The sequence below is a fragment of the Triticum aestivum genome, chromosome 3B, assembly GCF_018294505.1.
Source record: "Triticum aestivum cultivar Chinese Spring chromosome 3B, IWGSC CS RefSeq v2.1, whole genome shotgun sequence".
NCBI lineage: Eukaryota > Viridiplantae > Streptophyta > Magnoliopsida > Poales > Poaceae > Triticum > Triticum aestivum.
This window is the reverse complement of record NC_057801.1, coordinates 524,320,648-524,337,828: the sequence shown is the minus strand read 5'-3', so window position 1 is coordinate 524,337,828 and position 17,181 is coordinate 524,320,648.

Below are 17,181 nucleotides of genomic sequence, written 5' to 3'. Positions count from 1 at the left end.
AGACAACCCACCATGTACTCCTACATGGCCTCTCACCGCTACCTTTACCAAATCGTGTTCACACACTTAGCTCACACACAGTAGGACATGTTCACACACCTCTGATTCATTCCCGATGAATCAGACCTGACACAACTCTAAGCAGTAGCAGGCATGACAAACAAGCAAGAATGAGTAGGCACAACAGGGCTCAAACAACTCCTACTCATGCTAGTGGGTTTCATCTATTTACCGTGGAATGACAGGTCATGCAGAGGATAAAGGGGTTCAGCTACCGCAGCAAGTAACAGATGAATCGTTGTTGTCCTAATGCAGTAAAAGAGAGCAGGAGCGAGAGAGTGGGATTATATCGGAATGAACAAGGGTGTTTTGCTTGCCTGGCACTTCTGAAGACAATATAGATCTTCATCGGTGTCATTGATCACATCGCTGGTACAACGTCTATCGAGGGGGAACAACACCGGCAAACACAGAAGAAACACGATCAATGCAATGCACAATATGATGCATGCTATGACATGGCAATATGAATGTGTTTTGGGCTAATGCACCTAGCTATGATTTAAATGAAGTTGGTTTGAATACATGATTCAAACTCCAACTCCATATATGATTATTTAAATGCGCTTTATTTGTTTTGTCCAAAACAGAGGACAAACATTGTTCAAACATGCATGAAAATGGTACAGATAGATTCCTTGAATTTTTCTGATAATTTTTCATATATAATTTATTTAATTTGGAGTTACGGTTGAATTTCTATGAATTTTAGAAGTTTATACAATTTTCTGGAGTTTCCTGCATTTATTTTAAATCCAGAAAATTGTTAATTGCGCCAGCATGACGTCAGTGTGACATCATCAAGTCAACTGGGGCTGGTCCGGTCAAACCTGACCCTGGGTCCCACTGGTCAGCGTCTCAGGCTGGTTTAGGTGGATGACATGTGGGACCGGTCAAAGTTGACTTGGCCAAGGTCAAACTGGCACGTGGGGTCCACGGTATTAACACTAATTTAACAGAAAAAATATACTAATCCTAATTAAGCGCAGGGGACCACATGGCAGTGGCTCATAGGGTGATTAGCCCCTAACTAAGTGGCCACATCGGCCCGCCGGAGTTTGGCCGACGGCGACCTCAAGCCGCGGCAGAAGCTTGCCGAAAATCCGCTATGGGGCTCGGTTTTGCGCGTGGTTTGCGTCTACGGGACGCTGGCAGTGAGGCGCATCCGGGGGTGGCAACAGCTCGAGCTGGGGTGGCCGGAGCTCACCGGAATGAAGCTCACGGCGGCGCCGGTGTTCGGGTGAACTGGGTTTCGGGGTTAGGGAGCACGACAGGAGGCAAGGAGGGGTGTTACGACCTCCTGGGGTTGCACTGAGCACGGCCGCGTGCTCGGTTGCAGCTCTAGGCAACAGTGGCTACGGCGACGACATGGCCGGCGGCGAAGAGCTCTCGGCTCCGACGGATTCGATAGCTACACGATGCAAACGAGGCAGGGGAGAGAGGGGAAAGATTCCGGTGCTCACGGTGAACTCGCAGAGCAGGCTAGTGGGCTCGGGGATGGCTTGGTGACAACGAAACAACGACGGCGATCTCGGGCGGCCGGAGATGGGGAAGATGGCGTGGGCGGCGATGCAGGGCGTCCGGCGGGGCATGGGTTGGTGGAGAGGAAGAGGGGGTCGAGGCGGAGCCTCTGGGCGCAACGACGAGGCAAGGCAGTGGCTATGGCCACGGCGAACGGCGTCGGTGGCGACGGCCGTGCGTGTGAGAGAGAGACAGAGGAGGGGATGAGGCGAGGGAGAGTGCGAGAGGGAGTCGGGGTAGCGTGGCGTCATCCAGGCACGGGGTCAGGGAGGAGGACGAGCCTCCAGCGCGAAGCAGGAGGTGGCCAGAGCAGGGTGGAGGTGGCGCGCGCGGCGGCGTCGCGGTGTCCGTGCGCGCGTCGGCACGCGCTCATCCTCCTGGCAGAGGAGGAAGGCGACAGAGAAGGAGGCGGTGGTGGGCTGGGCCGCTGGAGGAGCTGGGCCAGGTAAGTGGGCGCCAGGTAAGTCCAGGTGGGTTCTCTCTCTCCTGTTTTCTATTTCTTTCGTTTTTTTTAATATTGTTCTGTGTTGTTTTAGTTTAGTAAAATACTAAACCATTTTATAAAATCCTGAAAATAGTTATGTAGCTAGGACTAAAATATACCAAACCACATAAAATGTTCTAGTATTATTGGACATATATTATTTATATATCAAATATATATCCAATGCAAATAGTTATTGAATTAATTCAAAGGCCCAAAATAAATGTTTCAGTCCCTCCAAAAATATTGGTTTGCATTTTATTCTTGCCAATATTCTTCAAAGCTGAAAAGGAACATTTCCTTGGAAACATTTGAAGCAATTTTTAATGTTGATCATCTTTTTTTTAAATGATTTCTGAGGCTCTCCAATTCCCCAATTCAAATTTAAAAGAAATTTAGACATGATGCAACAGCCAAGCTAGCCCAAGTGCATAGCAAGCCAGGGATGTGATAGAGGAGACCGTAGATTCCCCTCACCGACTATCCTCCGTCATGGAGATAGTAATTCCCCCGGTTTGGATGTGCAATGTGTGAAGCTCTGCTTCTTTGTCCTTCCCTTCGTCCTTCCCCGAAGGCACTTGACTTAGCACACGACTAAGCATCCAGGCTATGGCAGGACTAGGCGAGCCTTCGAGAAGAAATGCCGGACACCTGATTATGTCCGCCTTGCTGAGCCAATCCTGGCCGCGGATGGTTTTCAGAATAATGTTATGATAAATATAAATGAAGTGTTCTGTTTCTAGGTTACTTACTTGGGTATCCAGGTGGTTGCAGCTCGGGCCTGCATCCTCGGTGATGTCCGGACACTTTACTTGTGGTCCAAAGAATAACTTACACATCCCTTCGAGCGTCATGCAGAAGAAGTGGTGAATAGTTCATAGACCTTCCGGGTTGAACTCCGACATCCGACGAGGCCGATGTTTGCACGGCAAGATCTGTCGGACTAGCATTACCTGAATTACGCTGACAAGACTGATGTCCCTCTCAAGAAGCTCCCGAATGCAGCTCTGCAATGTCGGTACATCGTTAGAAGGCCCCCAATCCAGTCCCACATTGGCCCACGACGCCAGTTGAGGTGGAGGGCCCGAGCGGAAGTCGGGGGCATCCACCCACTTTGTGCCTCTGGTAACAGTGACTACTTATTGCAGCGCCTTCACACTCCGCGTGTCGCCCCTCAGTCACCTTTGGGTTTACTTTGAAGGTCTTGAGCCATAAGCCAAAGTGCGGGGTGATGTGGAGGAAGGCTTCGCACACGACAATAAACGACGATATCTGAAGGATGGAGTCCGAAGCTAGATCAAGAAAATCTAGCCCGTAATAGAACATGAGCCCTCTCATGAATGGATTGAGGATGAAATCTAAGCCACGGAGGAAGTGAGAAACAAATACGATGCTCTTGTTGAGCTCGGGAGTAGGGATGACCTACCCTGGAGCAGGAAGCCTGTGCTTGATGTCAGCGGTCAGATATCTAACCTCCCTAAGCTTCGCAATGTCCTCCTATGTGACAGAGGAGGCCATCCACTGGCCTTGAAGGTCGGATCCGGACATGATTGAAGATCCGGAGTGCCTAAGCTTGGGCTTCGGGTGTTGGAACTCGAGATGCAGAAAGGCGCAAGCGTGGTAGAAAAGAGGGATAGTCCTCGGCCCCTCTATAAAGGGGTGAATATCAAGCGTCCTTAGCGTAACCACTTGGGAGTTACCTAAAAACACGGAGTCATACCAACAGGCATAGTGGGGTTTCCCACGCCCGTATCAATGGGAATCCCGCAATAAGGGGAACACGATCTCTGCTTCGACGAGGCGCGCCAATAAAACCGCCTTGCAATGTGTGTCATGGCAGGCCAAGAAAAACCGGTTCGTATTAAGCCAGGCCGCAGCATGAGGGAACATCATGAAAAATTGTCAGCAGATTATATTTGTAAAGTGTTATTCTCTCTACGGTGGTGTGCGGAAATTATTTTACAGAGCCGGACACGATCCTTAATCTACTTTGGAGTATTCGGAGATGGAACCTGCCTTGCAATGCCGAAGACAAACTGCGCGTTGGACTCATCGTCATTGAAGCCTCGTTTAGGGGCAACTGAGGGAGTCCTGGATAAGGGGGTATTCGGACAGCCGGACTATATACTTTGGCCGGACTATTGGACCGTGAAGATACAAGACTCAAGACTTCGTCCCGTGTCCGGATGGGACTCTCCTTTGCGTGGAAGACAAGCTTGGCGATTCATATGTTAGATCTCCTTCTTTGTAACCGACTCTGTGTAACCCTAGCCTCCCCCGGTTTCTATATAAATCGAAGGGTTTAGTCCCTAGAAGAACAATCATAATCATGATAGGCTAGCTCCTAGGGTTTAGCCTCTACGATCTCGTGGTAGATCTACTCTTGTAATACTCATATCATCAAGATCAATCAAGCAGGAAGTAGGGTATTACCTCCATCGAGAGGGCCCGAACCTGGGTAAAACATCGTGTCCCCTGCCTCCTGTTACCATTAGCCTTAGACGCACAGTTCGGGACACCCTACCCGAGATCCGCCGGTTTTGACACCCACAGCAACCTTCCTAGGTTTGGAAGCTAGAATTCTCCTTGCAGGTGCCTTCTTCTGCATCCCTGGCTTAGTGGTAGCAGCTATGCCATATTCCTTCTTCAGAACTTTCTTCTTTGAGGTGGCCTCATCCTCAACAGCCACATAGTCCTCATCCTCAGAATCTGAGGTCTTCTTCTTTCTGGCCCTGGTGGCTGCCTTTGGCAAGTTGCTGGGTGTGCTCCTGCTGCCATCATCATAGCTGCTAGAGGGACTAGTGCCCTCACTCATCTGAACCTGCTCCTCAGATTTGTTCTGACTGTCACTCTGATCTGACATGGTGCAAACTCTGATAGCAGACCCGATGAATAGATATAGATGAGGTAGAGTAGATGAGCATCACAAAGTACAGAGGTTTTTGCATATAAATTGAGTCAACAACTTAGTTTTAGTTTTCCACAGAAAGCATTTCGGAGCTACCGATTTGTAAATTCGGTGATACCGAAGAAGCTTTTGGAACCTAAACTAGTGAACTCGGTCAGACCGAGTCACAGTTCGGTGGCACCGAGACTGCTAGGGTTTCACAAAGTCCTGAACTCGGTCACACCGATTTGCAATTCTCGGCCAGACCGAGAATCACATGTGCACTGGCCTGAGCCAAATCGGTGGGACCGATTTCTACAACTCGGTCGGTCCAAGATGAGTTCTGTGGAAACCTAACCCTAAATTTTCAGTCGGAAACTAATCTAGGAAGTGTTTTCACTGGATAGGAAGATCTCAATCATGGCAAGATACATGGAAATGCAATGTGCTAGGAATTGGAGTGAGGTATAGCACAAAGATTCAAACCCATACCCTAGTTCGGCGATGGATTTGCTACGGCGACAACGGCGGAGTTGAATCCCGTTGACGGCGGGGGAGACCAGTGGCGGGAGGTCACTGGCGACAAAGAGGACGATTCGGAGACCCGAGGAGGCAGAGTAGGCAGTGCGCGGGTGAAGAGGTTCGGAAAATTTTCCAAATTTTGGCCTGGGGGTATAAATAGCGTGACCCTGTCGGTGTGACCGAGTTGAACAACTCGGTGGCACCGAGATGCATAACTGCAAGCAGTTACAGCAACTCGGTGTGACCGAAAAGTTCAAATCGGTTGTAGCGAGATTGAAAACCTAGATCAACTTAGTGATCTCGGTGTGACCGAAATAAATGGATCGGTTAGACCGAAATGCACAAAGTGGTTTTGGAAGTTTAAGTCTATGATGAATCGGGGACTCCGAGCGCTCCTCACATGGAGTGGTTCGAATCTGACTTGATCCAACTTTGTGATGTAGCATGAATAGAGTTTGAGACAAGAAAAGCATAGATAGCTAGAGAAGGTTCTTAGGGATTCTTGTCCATCCACTTGGCAAAAGAAAAGAAACCAAACAATCAAAACTACTAGTGGATGTCCTCGAATGAGTAAAATATGCAACCAACATGCTCACATAATAAAATGACAAATGAAATATGTGGCAAAGCATGCACAACCATTCTAGCATCTATCAAGCAATTGGCGATGACTAGGTAATCTATATATGCGTATATTGACTTAGGAGTTAAATGAGAACATTTGATCATAGGTCATACTCATCGTTTAAGCACGAGTGGGGTTACCACTTTTACATAAAGCATTGTTGGGTTCACACCATTAGAGTTGCTTTGACTCGATTCTTAGAGTAAAGCTCCCCCTAGATGTGAGATCCCCCCTAAGAGGGATGAACTAACCTTGGGTTTTGTCGATGATGACTTCATGTAGGTGTTGAAGATGTGGATGCTCAATGTTGATGTAGATCATTTGGAGCAATGCTTTGGAGTGAGTTGCACTTTCAATACCTACATGCGTTAGTCCCACAAGGAACAAACAAGGATAACCATAGACATAGAGTGATGCACACACAAGATGATGTCCATGAAAGCATTGGGTTACCTTGTCCCTTGTCTTAAAAACAAGAGGGTTTGTGACTCCTTGAAATAGTGCAAGATGTGGAAGTTGATTGCACTTGTCCTTGCCAAAATGATAAGAGTGAAATATGTTGGCGGAGTCACCCTCAAGAACTCTCTAGTTCTTCTTCTTTCGGGATCCACATCATCTTGATGGGAATCCTTGGAGTTGTAGTTGTACTCGATGAAGCAGAACTTGACATTGTCTTGGGAACCCACTTGACCAAGGCCTTAGGAGCTTCTTAAAATGCATCAATCTCCTCTTGAAGCTTGTCCTTGCCTTTTTGCTTGTGGTCTTGTGGTGGAAGATCATCTTGAGCTTGTGTCCCTTTGAAAGAAGTAGGATCATACTTCTCTTGTTGAGGAAGATACTTCGTCTTGGGGTATTGATCTTCTTCCCACTCAACGCCATTGGCATTGAACTTACGTTCAAAACCAACACCTTGGTTCTTCCGGTGCCTACCTTGCTTGCGTACAATTTCCTCGAATTGCTTACTCCCGGCAAGGCTCTTGTAAACACCTTCCTCTGTAATTCCCTTCAATAAGCTACTTTCTTTCTGACGTGTAACTTGGCTAAGAGAATCATTAGTGGAATCAAGAGAACTACTAGAACCAACAACATTGGATTTAGCATGATTATTGTTACTACTAGAGGAAGAATCTTTCTTGTTCTTGTTACTAGACTTGACTTCAGGCATGTAAGTGGATAAGAGTAAACGTTTGGCAATGGAAGAAGAACTTTTCTTACGAAGATCATCATTGATTGCCTTTAAGAACTCATGCTCTTGCTCAAGGTTAAGCTTTTCGAAACGTAACTTCTCATGGGTCCTTAAAAGTTCTCGATGATCTTCTAAGATAGTTTCATGAGCTAACTTAAGAGTGTTTAGTTCTTTAGTTAGGTGTTCAATCTTCTCCTTGTCACTGTCATTCGTTTTATCTTGATTAGCATGATTAATTGACGTTTCATCATAGTATTCATCACTAGAGTTGTCAACAAGTAAATCATCATCACCTAACAAGTCATCTTCATCACTATTGAAATCAATATACTCGGGGTGTGATACCTTTGGGCCTTTAGCCATGAAGCATCTTCCAAGTTCTTCATTTGGTGAATCAAATATGTCGTAGGAGTTGGTTGACATAAGTGCTAGACCGGAAACACCTTCATCTTGAGTATATCCGGAGTCGGAGTGATAGCTTCTCTCGGAGTGATTGTCGGAGTCGGAGTTGGATACCCATTCACCAACATGAGCTTGATGTCTTCGTTTTGTGTAGCTCCTTGATGAGTTGTCCTTGCTTTCCGAATCCTTGCTTCTCCGGGATGTTCTTCATTCGTAAGATCGTCTCTACTCCTTCTCTCTCTTGATGGTGATTCTTCTCTTCTACTTCTTCTTTTTGGAGAATCTTCTCTTCTTTTGTAGGGTGTCGTACACTCAACCGCGCTCACGACTAGAAGATCTTTTTTCATTCTATAACCTTGACTTGGAACTTTTTTCCTTGCTTCTACTCTTGTAGAACTTGTTGAAGTTCCTCACCATTAGGCTCAATTCTTCATTGAAGGTTTGTCTCTCACTTGATGATGTGGGAGGTTCACATGAGGCTTTGTAAGCACCACTTGACTTGTTGTGGAGCTCCTCCTTATCCTTGAGTGACATCTCATGAGCAAAAATTCTTCCAATGACTTCCGTTGGCTTGAGATCTTTGTAATTGGGCATCATTTGGATCAATGTGCACATGGTATCATATTTTGCGTCCAAAGCTCTTAGGATCTTCTTGATGATGAATTTGTCGGTCATCTCTTCACTTCCTAAGCCGGCAATCTCATTTGTGATAAGAGCAAGCCTAGAGTACATTTCAGCGGCACCTTCACCATCCTTCATTTTGAACTTGTCAAGCTGACTTTGAAGCACATTCAACTTGGATTCCTTGACGGAGTCGGTACCTTCATGCATATCAATCAAAGTATCCCAAATTTCCTTTGCATTCTCAAGATGGCTGATTTTGTTGAATTCTTCGGGGCACAATCCGTTGAAGAGGATATCACAAGCTTGAGCATTGTATTGCAGCATCTTCAACTCTTCCACGATAGTTTCACGGTTCGGTTCTCTCCCATCAAAGAATTCACCTTGCAAGCCAATACACACAATAGCCCAAACGGCGGGGTTATGTCCAAGAATATGCATTTTCATCTTATGCTTCCAACTAGCAAAATTAGTACCATCAAAGTAAGGACCTCTACGGTGGTAATTTCCCTCGCTAGACGCCATACTCTCCTAGGTTGTGAACCAAGGCTATGACCACCAAAAGATATGGAAATCAAAGCAAATGGAGACCAAAGCTCTGATAGCACTTGTAGGATCAAAAGTATGTCTAGAGGGGGGTTGATTATACTACTTGACCAAATAAAAATCTATCCTTTTCCCAATTTTAGTTCTTGGCAGATTTTAGCAACTTAGCACGGTTCAAGCATTCTTAACACAATTCAAGCAAGCATGCAAAGAGTATATGAGCAGCGGAAAGTAAAGCATGCAACTTGCAAGAATGTAAGGGGAAGGGTTTGGAGAGTGCAAACGCAATAGGAGACACGGATGTTTTTGTATTGGTTCCCATAGGTGGTGCTATCGTACATCCACGTTGATGGAGACTTCAATCCACGAAGGGTAACGGCTGTGCGAGTCCACGGAGGGCTCCACCCACGAAGGGTCCACGAAGAAGCAACCTTGTCTATCCCACCATGTCTTTCGCCCACGAAGGTCTTGCCTCACAAGGGGTTGATGTTCACGAAGTAGGTGATCTCCTTGCTCTTAGAAACTCCTTGGTTCAACTCCACATTATTCTCGGAGGCTCCCAAGTGACACCTAGCCAATCTAGAAGACACCACTCTCCAAGAAGTAACAAATGGTGTGTTGATGATGAACTCCTTGCTCTTGTGCTTCAAATGATAGTCTCCCCAACACTCAACTCTCTCTCACAGGATTTGGATTTGGTGGAAAGAAGATTTTAGTGGAAAGCAACTTGGGGAAGGCTAGAGATCAAGATTCATATGGTAGGAATGGAATATCTTGGTCTCAACACAAGTGTAGGTGGTTCTCTCTCAGAAAATGTATGTTGGAAGTGTAGGCATGTTCTGATGGCTCTCTCCACGAATGAAGAGTGGGTGGAGGGGTATATATACCCTCCACACAAAATCTATCCGTTACACACAACTTCCCAATCTCGGTGGGACCGAATTGAGAAACTCGGTCGGACCTATTTAGCAAATCATGTGAACATTAGGATTTTCGGTGGGACTGACATGCAACTCGGTATGACCGATATGGTTAGGGTTAGGGCATAACGTAATCTCGGTGAGACCGATTTTGGTAATGGACACACAGAGGGTTCGTCAGGCAAACTTGGTGGGACCGATTTGCTCATCTCGGTAAGACCGAAACATTACGAAAAGGAAACAGAGAGATTGTATTGTAATCTCCGTGGGACCGATTCGCTCATCTCATTAAGACCGAAACGTTACGAATGGAAACAGAGAGATTACAAACCCATCTCGGTGAGACCGAGATCCATATTGGTGAGACCGATTTTCCTAGGGTTTGTGGCAGTGGCTATGACATCTGAACTCGGTGGCGCCAGATAGGAAGAATCGGTGGGGCGAGTTTGACTTTTGGTTTAGGTCATATGTGGATATGAGAAAGTAGTTGAGGGTTTTTGGAGCATACCACCAAGCATTTTGAGCAAGAAAGCCATTAAGAAACACCTCATCCCTCCTTGATAGTATTGGCTTTTCCTATAGACTCAATGTGATCTTGGATCACTAAAATAGAAAATGTAGAGTGAGGGAGTCCTGGACTAGGGGGTGTCCGGACAGCCGGACTATCATCATCCGCCGGACTCCAAGATTACGAAGATACAAGATTGAAGACTTCGTCCTGTGTCCGGAGGGGACTTTCCTTGGCGTGGAAGGCAAGCTTGGCAATACGGATATGTAGATCTCCTACCATTGTAACCGACTCTGTGTAACCCTAGCCTCCTCCGGTGTCTATATAAACCGGAGGGCTTTAGTCCGGAGGACAACATACATTACAACAATCATACCATAGGCTAGCTTTAGGGTTTAGCCTCCTTGATCTCGTGGTAGATCCACTCTTGTACTACCCATATCATCAATATTAATCAAGCAGGACGTAGGTTTTACCTCCATCGAGAGGGCCCGAACCTGGGTAAAACATCGTGTCCCTTGTCTCCTGTTACCATCCACCTAGACACATAGTTCGGGACCCCCTACCCGAGATCCGCCGGTTTTGACACCGACATTGGTGCTTTCATTGAGAGTTCCTCTGTGTCGTCACCGATAGGAAGGATGCCTCCACCCGTCTTCAAAAATGGTGTTTTCGCCAAAGGGGCTTTGGCCGCCGGCCAAATTATCCGGCTAGGTGGTTTCCTTATGACCGCCTGTCCGGCCGCCGCTTCGACAATGACTTCTCAAGTCGTCAGAAGCAATCTTCGCGTCAGCTCGAAATCTGCCGAACAGTTGGATCCAATAGAGCTCTCGTCTGTTAACGAGCTCTTGGATCGCATCGCCGCCCTGGGAGTCGCTACCGACTACAATCAGATTGGGCTTAAAACCGATCTGAGAGAGATTAACTCTCCCCAGGCCACCCACCACGTCGTAGTGGTAGAGGAGCAAAACGGCAACTCTTCGCCCGTATTGAAAACTAGTCTCGTCCGGATTCCCGAACCTTCCATGCCGGATTTCCGCGGAAGGACGGACTTCGATCGAGCATTGAAATTAAAACCATGTGTCAGTGTCAAAACCGGCGGATCTCGGGTAGGGGGTCCCGAACTGTGCGTCTAGGCGGATGGTAACAGGAGACAAGGGACATGATGTTTTACCCAGGTTCGGGCCCTCTCGATGGAGGTAAAACCCTACGTCCTGCTTGATTAATATTGATGATATGGGTAGTACAAGAGTGGATCTACCACGAGATCAAGGAGGCTAAACCCTAAAGCTAGCCTATGGTATGATTGTTGTAATGTATGTTGTCCTACGGACTAAAGCCCTCCAGTTTATATAGACACCGGAGGAGGCTAGGGTTACACAGAGTCGGTTACAATGGTAGGAGATCTACATATCCGTATTGCCAAGCTTGCCTTCCACGCCAAGGAAAGTCCCATCCAGACACGGGACGGGGTCTTCAACCTTGCATCTTCGTAATCTTGGAGTCCGGCGGATGATGATAGTCCGGCTGTCCGGACACCCCCTAGTCCAGGACTCCCTCAGTAGCCCCTGAACCAGGCTTCAATGACGATAAGTCCGGCGCGCATAATGTTCGGCATTGCAAGGCGGGTTCCTCCCTTGAATAATCCAGAGAAGATCATGAACACCAGGATAGTGTCCGGCTCTGCAAAATAAATTCCACATTCCACCGTAGAGAGAACAAAATGCACACAAGTCCAATCTGCTTACGTATTATGCGGCATGGCATCACACCGCTACCAGGCTTTTACTTGAATCGTTTTTTATTATACCACCTCAGCACGTTTAGTGAAGCGGTTTCCTTGGCACGTCTTGTCGAAGCAGAGATCGTGTTCCCCTTATTCCGGGATTCTCATCAATACGTGCGTGGGTAACCCAACTGTGCCCGTTGCCACGCCTCCTCTATCGAAGGTGAATCCCGAACGGTCACGGAGACGACCCTTGGTATTTTCCCCCTTTATAAGAGAACCAAGGCTCGTTCCTTTTCTTCAATCTCGCATCGAATCCCCTCCTTGATCCCAGTTCCAACACCCAGAGCCCCAGATTCGAGCGCTTCGGATTCCAAACCATGTCCGGCTCCGACCTCCAGGGTCGGTGGATACCTTCCTCCATCACGGAGGAGGACGTGTTAAAGTTGCGTGAGGCCAAGTACCTGTCCTATGAGATTTCGCACAGGTTGCCTACCCAAGGGCAGGCCGTGCCCACCCCCGAGCCCGGTGAGTACGTCGTCTTCGCATCGCACCTCCGTCGGGGTTTAGGCTTCCCGACGGACCCCTTCGTGAGAGGGCTCATGTTTTACTACGGGCTGGATTTTCACGACTTGGCTCCGGAGTCTATCCTCCATATCTCCGCATTCATTATCGTCTGCGAAGCCTTCCTCCGCGTCACTCCCCACTTCAGCCTGTGGCTGAAGACCTTTAATGTGGAGCCGAAGATGATCGGGGGGCGTCAAGAGGAGTGCGGCGGGGCGGCCATAAGCAGAAGGGCCGATGCCCCGTGGCCCAAGGGTTCCTTCCAAGAGGAACTCGGACTGTGGCAACAGGAGTGGTTCTATATCACCGCTCCGAAGGGTAGCAAGCAAAAGCCGCCGCCTTCATTCCGCCCGGGACCTCCACGCCGACTGATGTCGTGGGTCAACCAAGGGCTCAATTGGGGGCCGTCCGAAGACGTGCCCTCATTGCAGGGCCGGATTCGAGACCTCCAGGCGAGGGAGATCAATCTGGTCGTGGTGATGCAGGTTATGCTAATCAGGCGTCTTCTTCCCTGCAAATGCCGTCCTCTCCGTCTATGGGAGTTCAATCCGGAGGGACCTCGAATTCTCCAACACTTCATGGGTGTGACACCCGTGGAGATGTACAAGTTGTTCTTCGGACCGCAGGTAGCGTGTCCGGAATTGACCGAGGACGCAGGCCTAAGCTGCAATCGCCCGGATACTCAGGTAAATAGCTCAGAGTCCAGATGTTCTGTTTATCTGCTTTTCTAGAGTTCGCCTCCTGACCCATTACTCTTCACAGGAGTGGGTAGCGCGATCGAAGCTGATAAGGAGTCCGGCTCCCCTCCCAGAGACCGCACTGGAGCCCGTGCTGGTCAGAATGTTGGAGATCGCGCCCGTAGAAGGGAGGGGAAAATAGAGGAGCTATTATTTCACCCAAAGGGGCGTCTGGAGAGGGGGGAATCAAAAACCCTTCCTTCCAGGGGGAGAAGAGGACCGCCTCCGAAGATCCGGAGGCCAAAGCCCCTAAACTGGGGAAGAGATCTTCACCGGGGGGTCCTGCGTCCGGGGAGAATCCGGACGCACATTCGTCACTAAAGGATCAGCCCTCCAGCGAGCCGTGAGTAGGAAAAGGGGAGTTCATTAGTAAGAAAATACCTCCATTTGTGCTTTTGTGGGTAACCGAAATTTTTATCTTGCAGTTCGGATTTGCAGCCTTCTCAGATGAGTTCGTCTTCAGGGGACCTTCTTCCGGAGATGATGGAGAGCGAAACGCCTCCGTCTGCTGCACCGTCCGATAGGGCGGCGAGCCTGAAGTGTCCGTCACGGAGGGTATCCCCGAGCCCGGCAGAGCCGAAGAGTCGGCGGCCGAATAGTGTTCGGCCGGGGGAGCTGAAGGATCTGCTTGAGAGGGCGTCATCTCAGAAGATCACCGTGCATTGATGAGTACGGTGATTGGAAGGATTTCGTCCGCCGAAAGCGGATTGCATAATGCCATCAGGAGTTTGCTGGCGGGGTTTGAGGTATGTAAAATGACACCCCTTTTTGACAGTTTTGCACATAAAGTGCGTCCTATACAGATAGTAGCCCCTGAGAATCGGTAGGTTGTCGAAAGCGATAGCGTGCCGAAGGATCAAAATCGCAGGTATTGAGTGTCGCCTTTCCTATGCAGGTGCGGATAGTTCAGGGGTTAGCCGGACTGATGGAGTTGCTGAATTAATGCGGCAACTCGATGTTGCGGATGCGTACATCGCTCTAGTCACAAGCGACTTGACGAGTCGCAAGGTAAGTTGTTTCTCCGCAGTCACTTTATTAAGGGGGTCAAAGCCTTCCTCTGATAAATTATATGCTGTGATACAGACGGTGCTGCTGCTGTGGAGAGCCTTCGGGCCGAACTTGCTCGAGCTAAGGAGCAAGCCCGAAGGAGTGACGCGGCTGCCTCAAGGGCGGCCGAGGAGTTGAATGCCGAAAAGGCTGCACACTGCCTAAGCAGGGAAGAGATGGCCGAATTGGCCGTGAAATTAAAAGATGCTGCCGACCGCAATGAGGCTCTTGAAAAGGAGCGCTTATCGGAGCGGGAAGACCTTGGGAAGGCCACCGCCGAGGCCAAGGATGCCCGTTCTGCAATGCGGGCTATGAAGGAGGAGCTGTGCCAGGCCGGAGATATTGTGGCTGGCAAGCGTTTTCTGTTGCGTCGCCGGTATACGGATCAAAGGTATGCTCAACTTGGCCAGCTGTGGAGTCCGGAGGATCCGTATATGGACTTAGCGGCAAGTGCGGCTGATGCCGTTGAGCACTTCCGGAGCCAGAAGGATCACAAGATGGAAGAGCTATTTTGGTCTCAATTCCATAGTCCGGATCGTTCACTTCCGTTGACCGATCGGTTGGCCGAATGGGCCGAGCTGAATAGATTGTCCGGACTTGCCATGACTGACATCGTGGCTCATGTCTGGCCAGAGAGGCCTAAGGCGACGAGCTATTTCGGCTTATTGCAGCAATTTCTTGGAGCGGTGCCGCATATCAAGGAGATGAAGCGGTCGGCCTGCATTGAAGGCGCACGGATGGCTCTTGCCCGTGTGAAGACACATTGGACAGAGATGGATGCCACCGCTATTGCCGCCCAGGGTCCGGATGAAAGCCGGTTACCCGCCGAGCACTATTTTGGGGAAGTTATGCGTGGCGCTCGTGTAATAGAGTCGCAGTGCTCAAAAAATGTCACGTTCAAATGAACGTTTTTAGCTTGTAAAACGATGATTATGCTCTAACTGCTTTTTATACTTGTGCGTCCCAAGTAGTAAAATTTCTCCTATGCGGCCGTTTACGTATACATTTGTATAACCTGAAAGATTGCAGTCTTCGGCTTCAACCCCCACGCACAAGGTGCGGGGGTGTTCACAAAAATAGCGTGTTTTCACACTTAATCCGACGTCTCGGTCCTGTTAAGGAGGTGATAGCGTAGCAAATGAGGCAATCCGGACTGTAATGCTTTATCACTTTCACTTAGCCAGTGGAGTTCGAGGGTGGGGCTACGACATAGCCCCTTGGGGCACCGCACTTTTCCGAGTTCGGGGCGCGTGTGTGCCTGACCGGGAAACGGTCCTTCGTCAAAGCGGGGAATTCTAAACATTCCGGTAGTCGATCGAGTGGTTGACCAGTCTCTCGCTATATCATGACAGTCGGTTTTCGGCTTTCTCTACTGAGGTGCTCGCCCAGCCGAACTGGGGCACAATCACAGTAGTTCTCCTGGTGCCGCGTTAGCCGATGATACGGAACGTAAGGCAGCAAAACACAGGAGCCGGGCAAACCCAACATTTGACCAAAGACATGATTCAGAGCTGATGCATATAATGCCTAACTCGAGACGCCGAACACTCCCTAAGGTGTTCGGTCTTTATAATAATGGGCAGAACAATGCCCTAAGCCCCTAGTGTCCAGGTAAGGGCATGGTCCTCTGACGCGGCCGATGCCAAAACGTCAGGCTCCGCTTTGGTTATAGGAAGAAACCAAGGAAGAATAACAACAAGAGACAGTAAAAAAGGTTTACGCAGGGTCTGAATCTAAAAAGAATCCTCGCAACGGGTCCCTACTGCACGTCTGCGCCTGTGTCTCCGTTGTGCCGTTATCCTGGACGGGTGTGCACGTTGTTCATCTGTAAAAAGAGAGGAACTTTATTTTGAAAACAACTCATGCGAAAAAGGTATGTGTGAAAGAAGAAATATAAATAAGTAGAGCGGGGTTTGTATGAACTCGCGGTTGTTTGTGCGCGCAGCCCCTTGTGAAGGGGTGTGCGGCTAGGGAGCCCCTAGCCTACTGATGCCGGACTCGTCTATCCGTGTCCGGGGTCTTTAAGTGACCCTCGCACTGAAATGATGCCACGAGGACCGGGCATCTTGAGTGTAAGAGACGCGTAATGCGGTATGGCGTTGAAACGGGCAAAAGCCTTTCGTCCCAAGAGTGCTTGATATCCACTTTTAAATGGGACGATATGAAAGATTAGTTTTTCGCGTCGAAACTTGTTCGGTGATCCGAACACAACTTCTAGTAATAGGGAGCCAGTGCACTTGGCGTAAGGGCCTGGCGTCACTCCTTTGAAGGAAGTGGGCTGTGTCGATTTGGAGGTTATCCCCATTGCGGATGGTTGATAAGCAGGTTAGTCGCTGCCTCCGTCCATTAGGACTTTAGTAAATTGTAGTCCGTCGATTATGGGATTCCAATATCAGGGCAGTCCGTCCTGCGTTTCGAACGCTTCTGGAATAGTCCAGGTGGTCGAAAGTGATTGGTTTTGATATCCAATCTCTATGGTCTGCTGGGTTGACCGTGCGAGGCTCTTTTTAGGAAGGTGCCGCACTATTTTTCCGCATTGTCACATGAAGTGAGTTTACTGCTTTGACCTCTTGTGGGAAAGTCTTTTGCTTTCCGGTGCTCTGCTGATGGGGTTTATCGTCTTCGCTTGACGCGTCGAGCCCCTTGTGTTCGGCGTTTAGTCGGCCGGACTGTTTGAAAACCCAACAATCTCGATGGGTGTGGTTTGCAGGCCTTCCGGGGGTACTGTGGATTTGACATATCCGACCCAAAATCTTGTTTAAGTTGGACAGCTCATCGCTGTCATCCTTAAGAGGCGGTGTTTTGTTGTTTGGCCGCGAGCTTTT